The sequence below is a fragment of the Gorilla gorilla genome, chromosome 22, assembly GCF_029281585.2.
Source record: "Gorilla gorilla gorilla isolate KB3781 chromosome 22, NHGRI_mGorGor1-v2.1_pri, whole genome shotgun sequence".
NCBI lineage: Eukaryota > Metazoa > Chordata > Mammalia > Primates > Hominidae > Gorilla > Gorilla gorilla.
In genome coordinates this window covers 19,431,274-19,439,254 of record NC_073246.2, presented here as the reverse complement: position 1 = coordinate 19,439,254, position 7,981 = coordinate 19,431,274, and the positions used below count along the sequence as shown (strand labels likewise).

At 42.8% G+C, this 7,981-nt stretch overlaps 1 non-coding gene across 1 annotated transcript; it reads left to right on the top strand.

Moving 5' to 3' along the window:
• The first annotated feature begins 2,387 nt into the window (after positions 1 to 2,387).
• TRNAG-GCC (transfer RNA glycine (anticodon GCC)) lies at positions 2,388 to 2,458 on the top strand. The gene has a single exon. It is a non-coding gene; the product is annotated as a tRNA-Gly (tRNA).
• Positions 2,459 to 7,981: the final 5,523 nt, after the last annotated feature.

Here is a 7,981-nt window from a genome sequence, read left to right as displayed (position 1 = left end):
AGGCCAAGGCTGGTGGATTACCTGAGAGGCCAGGAGTTTGAGACCAGCCTGGCCAACATGCGGAACCCCGTCTCAACTAAAAAAAATTAGCCAGGCGTGGTGGTGGGCGCCTGTAATCCCGGCTACTCAGGAGGCTGAAGCAGGAGAATTGCTTGAACCCAGGAGGCGGAGGCTGCAGTGAGCCGAGATGGCACCACTGCACTCCAGCCTGGGCAAGGGCAAAATTCTGTCTCAAAAAAAAAAAAAAAAAAAAGACACGGGCTAAACGACTCACAGGTACCTCTGTAAATTGGGGTTAAGGTGAACTTTCACTTTTACATAATATATTTTGATATATTTAAAATTTTAATAAACTTATTTTACTTTTATAATAATTAGCTTTGTAATTAAAATGTGAGTTAAAAATATTTTTAAATGATTTATCACTTCCAGTTACTTGTTTAAAACAATCCTACCTTTCCAGGCCCTCCATGATCTAGTCCCATTTGCTTCTCCAACTCATTGCTCCTCGCCTCATGCACTCTCCATTCCAGCTACCCTAGGTTAATGTCTTTTTTGAGTTTGGGACTTTTGTTCGCTCATTATTCCATTACCTGCGAAACCAAGTAAGATCTTGCACATAAATTATGAATCAAAATGAATTATAAAGAGGAGTTTCTTTCATATTGAATCAAAATCCGCTTTTCTTTTTTTTTTCTTTCTTTTTCTTTTTTTGAGACGGAGTTTCGTTCTTGTTGCCCAGGCTGGAGTGCAATGACGCGATCTCCGGCTCACCGCAACCTCCGCCTCCCGGGTTCAAGCGATTCTCCTGCCTCAGCCTCCTGAGTAGCTGGGATTACAGGCATGTGCCACCATACCCGATTAATTTTGTGTTTTTAGTAGAGACAGGGTTTCTCCATATTGGTCAGGGTGGTCTCGAACTCCCAACCTCAGGTGATCCGCCCGCCTCGGCCTCCCAAAGTGTTGGGATTACAGGCGTGAGAGACCGCGTCCGGCCCAAAATCTGCTTTTCTGTAATGATTTTTACCAATTAGTCTTAGTATTCTATTAGATATTTACAGTTTTCTTTATTTCTCTCTCTCCGCACCCCTTCTCTCTTTCTTTTTTCTTTTTTTCTTTTTTCTTTTTTTTTGAGACAGAGTCTCGCTCTATTGTCCAGGCTGGAGTGCAATGGCGCGATCTCGGCTCACTGCAGCCTCCGCCTCCCAGGTTCAAGCAATTCTCCTGCCTTAGCCTCCTGAATAGCTGGGACCACCGGCTTGCACCACCACGCCTGGCTAATTTTTGTAGTTTTAGTAAAGACCAGGTTGATATTTACAGGTTTCTATTCAAGGCATCGTCACAAGACAATACTACCAACATTTAAATATTTTTATATAAGTTTTCTCTAAGTTAAGCTTCTCTAACACTTTCAGACATTTTGCTGGCTGAACCTTGTTTCAATAGCGTTTACCATCCTAGCTTCTTTTCTTAGCTAGAATACTCCACTTTGCCAATATCCTTCCTGAAGTGGGGCATGCTGGAGAGTACACCAGAGTCCAGGGATGAAACGAGTAGTTAGAAAGCAAACAGCTTCCTGTGCTTTGTTTTTTTCTGAACTTTGTGTGTGTGGAGCTCTCATTGCACTCACTTCCTTGACGGTGTGTCCCACATCACTGAATCACAGTTCACTGCAATAATCAGCAATGGCTGTCACGGTGCTGAGTCCTCAGTAAGGTATTATTCAGCGCATTCTGTTTAAGACGGCAGGAAAGCATTTAATATAAATAGCATTTAATGCAATTTATATTTTTATATAAATGAATTCAATTTTTAAAAAAACTGGTGTTTATTCAAGAGGTACTCACACGGCTATCTGGAGCACTTTATTCTCAAAAAACCCCCCAATTCCCCCAAACAATCTGGAGAGGCAACATTTAATTGTATCATGAATCAATAAGTAGCAGTACTTCAAGTGACCAACTTTTTTGTTGCTGTTGAGGCAGTGTCTCACTCTGTCACCTAGGCTGGATTGCAAGTGGCATGACCACAGCTCGCTGCAGCCTTGACCTCTCAGGCTCAAGCAATCCTCCCTCCTCAGGCTCTTGAGTAGCTGGGACTACAGGCACGTGCCACCATGCCCGGCTCATTTTCTTTTTTTTTAGTTTTTTTTTTTAGAGACAAGAGTCTCCCTGTGTTGCCCAGGCTGGTCTCGAACTCCTGGGCTCAAGCGATCCTCCCCACTCGGCCTCCCAAAGTGCTGAGATTACAGGCATGAGCCACCATGCCCAGCCAAGTGACCAAAATATTATCATCTTCCTTCTCCATTATCTAGTCTCTCGCAACAAAGAACACCTTCCAGTCGCGTTCCAATCATGTTACTGCTTTTCCGCAAGTTTTCTATCGGTGCGTGGGTGGTTCAGTGGTAGAGTTCTCGCCTGCCACGCGGGAGGCCCGGGTTCGATTCCCGGCCCATGCAACACGGTAATGTGTTTTGGAGCGTGCGCGGGAGGTTGCGGTGAGCCGAGACTGCACCGTTGTACTCCAGCCACAGCAACAATGAGAGAAACTTCGTCTCAAAAACAAACAAAAAAACGTTCAAGGGGTCCCAAATGCTTCTTCAATTGAATGATTTGTAGAACAGGCTTTGTGACCCAGTGACTAACTGACCATCCTTTATCACAAAAGACACTAGTTTTCCTCCCATATAGCATTTCCTCCCCAGTCAGGAGAGAGACTTTCCCCCAAACATGTCTCAGCTCAGCCATCTGGAGTTTGCGCATGTGTTTGCCATGTTAATCCCTCCTTCGTAAGCGCTCTCTCTGGGGTTGTGAATCTTCTCAAACGGTATGAGTTTGACAGCTAAAATGGACTGATTTAAATCACTGTTCGCACACTGAAAATACAGTGGAATCAAGGTTCAGAGAAGATGGCTTGAGGACCTTGCTTTACTAGGAAGCAAGTTCTGGAACGGACACTTGCTTTTGGAGTACCCTTTCCTATCTTCTATTTAATTACTTAATCCTTTATTATATTCTCCCTGTCCCCTATTGCCCCCACCCCTGCACTTTTTAACCTCTTCCTGTAAGACACTAAACATATAAAAGAATATAGGGGAAAACAGTAAAAATAACAGCTAACTATTGATAAGAGTGTTTCAGATAGATCCGGGCTCTTCACTTACTTTATCCGTAGTCTTCACAACGGTTCATATAAGGAAGAGGTGGACGCAATTTTTTTTTTTTTTTTTTTGAGACGGGGGTCTCTCTCTGTCGCCCAGGCTGGAGTGCAGTGGCGCGATCTCGGCTCACTGCAAGCTCCGCCTCCCGGGTTCACACCATTCTCCTGCCTCAGCCTCCCGAGTAGCTGGGACTACAGGCGCCCGCCACCACGCCCAGCTGATTTTTTGTATTTTTAGTAGAAACGAGGTTTAACTGTGTTAGCCAGGATGGTCTCGATCTCCTGACCTTATGATCCGCCCACCTCGGCTTCCCAAAGTGCTGGGATTACAGGCGTGAGCCACCGCGCCCGGCCTGAATACACATACTTTAAAGACGTGAAATTGGCTGTTTAGTAATTATTCAGAGCCACACCAGTACTAAATTTATTAAAGGGGAAACAAAAAAAAAATTTGTAACTCATTATTAGATATCACTGTGCCCGTGGGGAGAATGGAAGAGGGACATTTGTGGATGGATATGTGAAAAAAAAAAAAAAAAAATTCAAGAGCCATTGATGATTCTTTTAGCAAAAAAATGGAAGCATTATGAATTACGGTGCAAGGGTCAAGGAGTATTGGGAGTTAGTTTCCCTGACGAATGCTGAGTCAGATTTACTTTGAAGTTGGAACCATTGGACTTTTGAAAACCTATAGAAAAGAGAGTGGATGGTAGCTAGGGAGCTAAAAAGTCTTTGATGCTTTATTTTTGTATGGGCTTTCTATTACAATTATTGGGAAGTAATATTTGGGTGGGACTATTTCTATATCAAATAGTCTGTATTTGCGTGGGCTGACATTTAGATTGAATCTACAGTAGGATTACTACACAGCTTTGAGATCTGGGTTTGTGAAGCACGTGGTTCATAACATAAAAAAGAGTGATTTGAATGTCTCACAATTTTCATTATGACAACTTGGATGAACAACATCTACAGTAATTTCTAAGTCTCACACCATTCCAGCCACACCCAGTCTGGGCAACAGAGTGAGACCCCCACCTTCAAAAATACATACATACATAAATAAAAGAAGAATAAAGAAAAGAAAAATGGAGATTTCTTTGTATATGTGTGTATAAAAATCAGGAAGCTAAGACAAAATATTCCGAAAGTATGAGTCACAAAATTATATTACTTGACATATGATCAGGATCACAAACTGAGATAATTGTATTTTGAAAGATTAATGCTAAAAAAGTTGGGAAACTATATACATGATTACAGCATGAAATTAAGAAAATAATAAGGCAAGCAGTTTTATCCTGGATAAAACATTTTTTGGTGGGGTGGTGGGGGTAGGGGGGCGTCCTGGTGAAGACTAAGAAATCTGTTAGACAAATTCTAAAAGAGCTGAGCTGTAACATTTTTATTTATTTATTTATTTATTTTTAAAATTTTTTTAGATTTCAGTGTTGTTCGGGAGTGGTGGCTCATGCCTGTAATCCCAGCACTTTCAGAGGCCGAGGCCGGCAGATCACCTGAGGTCAGGAGTTCCAGACCAGCCTCACCAACATGGTGAAACCCCGTCTCTATTAAAAATACAAAAATTAGCTAGGTGTGGCGGCATACGCCTGTAATCCTAGCTACTCGGGAAGCTGAGGCAGGAGAATCTCTTGAACCCGGGAGACGGAGGTTATAGTCAGCCGTGACCGCACCCCTGCACTCCAGCATGGGTGACAGAGGGAGACTCTGTCTCAGAAAAAAAAAAAAAAGATTTGAGTCTCACCATGTTGCCTAGGCTGGTCTCAAACTCCTGGCCTCAAGCAACCTTCCTACAGGCACGAGCTACTGCTCCTGGAAAGACTGTATTTCTTTAAATCTTAGAATTTAAAGACCATCTGGGAATAAAGTTGGCTTGGAGGGAGGATGAAGAGATTGGAGCTGTTGATGGAAAACAAAACACCATCACATTTTTTCCCTTGCTCTTCTTTCAATAAATATCGGTTGACCTCCTGCATTGATCTCCCTCATTGCTATCCCCAATTTATTTTTTTTAATATTCTAAATGTGTAAGATAAACCTGAGAAATATTTGACCTCATGCAACAATGTAATTTCCATTCTCAGTTCCTCCAAATCAGGGAGCCGTCTATATTCTCATTTTTCAGGAGTAAGATTGGCAGATAACTGTAAATCCATGCTCACTAGCAGTGTAAAATTTACACAGAGAGGAAACTACAAGTAGATAGAGTTGTTGTTAAGTTCAGCTCTGTCTAATTTAGAAATGAATCTCGTGTTTGGATAATCTAGTCTTAGCTCATTTTATTTATTCAGCCAAGTTATTTCCTGCACAGATCCCTCCTTTGCCTGCCAACTGTAATCATTTTTTGCTTTTCATGTTAGTTCCCACTACTCCTATTTGAAGTGCCACCACATACAGCTTGCGGTTGCTTTACTTTCCGTCTAGTTAATCTCACCCGTACTGGTCATCTAAACAAGCCAATTCTTCCCAATCTCTTGATTTTCTGATCATTCCTTCCATAATGAATCTATAATCTGATGGAAAGAGACCATTTTACGTTGAGTAACTTTAGTTATTTTTAGTGTGTCTCTTACTCACTCTCCTAAGTGACGTCACCTCTCATGTTGCCTCATCAGGAAAATGATTAGGCAACATGGAGTAGGATTAGATGGGGTGTCCTTAATTCTGGGTGCATATTAGTAGTATTTGGGGAACTTTAAAAAAATACTGCTTACCCGGGCCTGCTGGCTTATGCCTGTAATCCCAGCACTGTGGGAGGCTGAGGCAGGTGGATTGCTTGAGCTCAGGAGTTTGACACCAGCCTGAGCAACATAGTGAGCCCCTGTCTCTACACACATGCACACACGCACACACACGCGCACACATGCACACACCCGCACATACACAGCTACTCCTTCACCACATAAGACAAGCGTAATCAAATTTTCTTAGCATAAGACCTGGGCGTTGTTGGCATTTTATTAAAAGCTCAGCCAGAGTTAGGAACCACAGTATGAATGATTTTCACCTACCTCTCCAACTTTATGATTCCCTCATTCTCTTTTTTAAAAAAAAATTTTGTAGAGACGGGGGTCTCCCCGTGTTGCCCAGATTGGGATCAAACTTCTGGGCTCAAGTGATCCTCCTGCCTCAGCCTCCCAAAGTATTGGGATTTCAGTCATGAGCCACTGAGCCTGGTCGATTCCCTTATTCTTTTTTTTTTTTTTTTTTTTAACATATTCTTGCTCTGTCACATGGGCTGGAGTGCAATGGCGCAATCTCAGCTCACTGCAACCTCTGCAACCTCTGCCTCCCGGGTTCAAGCGATTCTCCTCCTCATCCTCCCGAGTAGCTGGGATTACAGGCGCCTGCCACTACGCCTGGCTGATTTTTGTATTTTTAATAGAGATGGGGTTTCAGTATGTTAGGCTGGTCTCGAACTCTTAACCTCACATGATTTGCTGGCCTCGGCCTTCCAAAGTGCTGGGATTATAGGCGTGAGCCACCACACCCGGCTCCTTAATATTATACTTACTGACTTGCACTGTTTTTCCTCTATAATTTTTATAAGACACTAAAGGAGACGGGCTTTCTTGATGTGATTCATTAACAGTTTGAATATGACTATTAATATCATACCCATAACATATGATATTAGTGAGATTATGTGACATCGTTCTGTGACATTTTAACCACAAGGGTATTAAGAAAAATAAATACAGTAGGGAGCAGAGCTTGAGCCCACATTTCTTAAGATGTTAAAAAAAAAGCTTATGTTTTTTGCATAACATCTTTAATGCTTCCATATGCTAAATGCTGAATGTACAATTAAGATGCCTTCCATGGTGTCTCTGCTGAGGGAGACAGTCAAGAAAACCAGTGATTCAGAGAGGCGTGCATGAGATGCCATGGCAAAAAAAAGAACTACCTGTCTCAGACTGGGACGCAGGGGACGATTTCCACACTCCTATGTCTGAAGAGTACTGTACAAGTATCTAGAGGAAAAGGGGGTGGAAGTTGAAGGGTAGTGAGACAGGAATAATACAGGGTGGTGGTAGGAGAATAGAAAATTCTAGGCAGCAGTTTCACATGACTATCAAAAAGGAAACTGTTGAAATAGCTGCATAAACTAGGGGCTGATACTTTGCAAACCAGGGTGTAGACCAAGCTGGCTGAGGCTGACTGGACCCAACATGGTGCTGGATTTCACCTAGGTCTCATGAGGACTTCACTGTACATTCATTAACATACTAAATTACATACCCACCAATGCCATGACACTTCTGGGAACACCCATATTTGGTGTAAAAATGGGTGGCACCACAGTTCCAAGAAATCTTCACCTTTTTTCCAGAAATCTTCATGAATATTTCACCCTTTGGCTAAAGAAACCCATAAAGATAGCAGCCCCAAGCCCTGCTGGGAGTGTCTCTCTCTTGAGTAGGCCGGAACTGCACTTCCGTGGAGATTCACTTTGCAGTAAATCTTCATACAGTCACTGTTTTCTGACTCGTCGTCTTTGGATTCCTTCTATATCGGTGTCAAGTGCCTGGACACTAGCAGGGGTCAGGGTCTCACCAGTATTTGGGGACCTCCCCCAGCCAACTGATACCGTGGGTTGACAGGTAAGATGTCCTCTGAGAAGTGCAAGGAGTTCAGCGAAATGTGGGCAGTTTGGGATGACAAGGATACAGAGGTTATGGAAGGGGCATATCGCGAAGGAGCTTATTTCAAATTCATTCACCAGATATTCTCTCTTCACCTCACTATAGCGTAATGGAATTGCTCCACCTCACCTTTTACGAGAACCAGTACGACATTA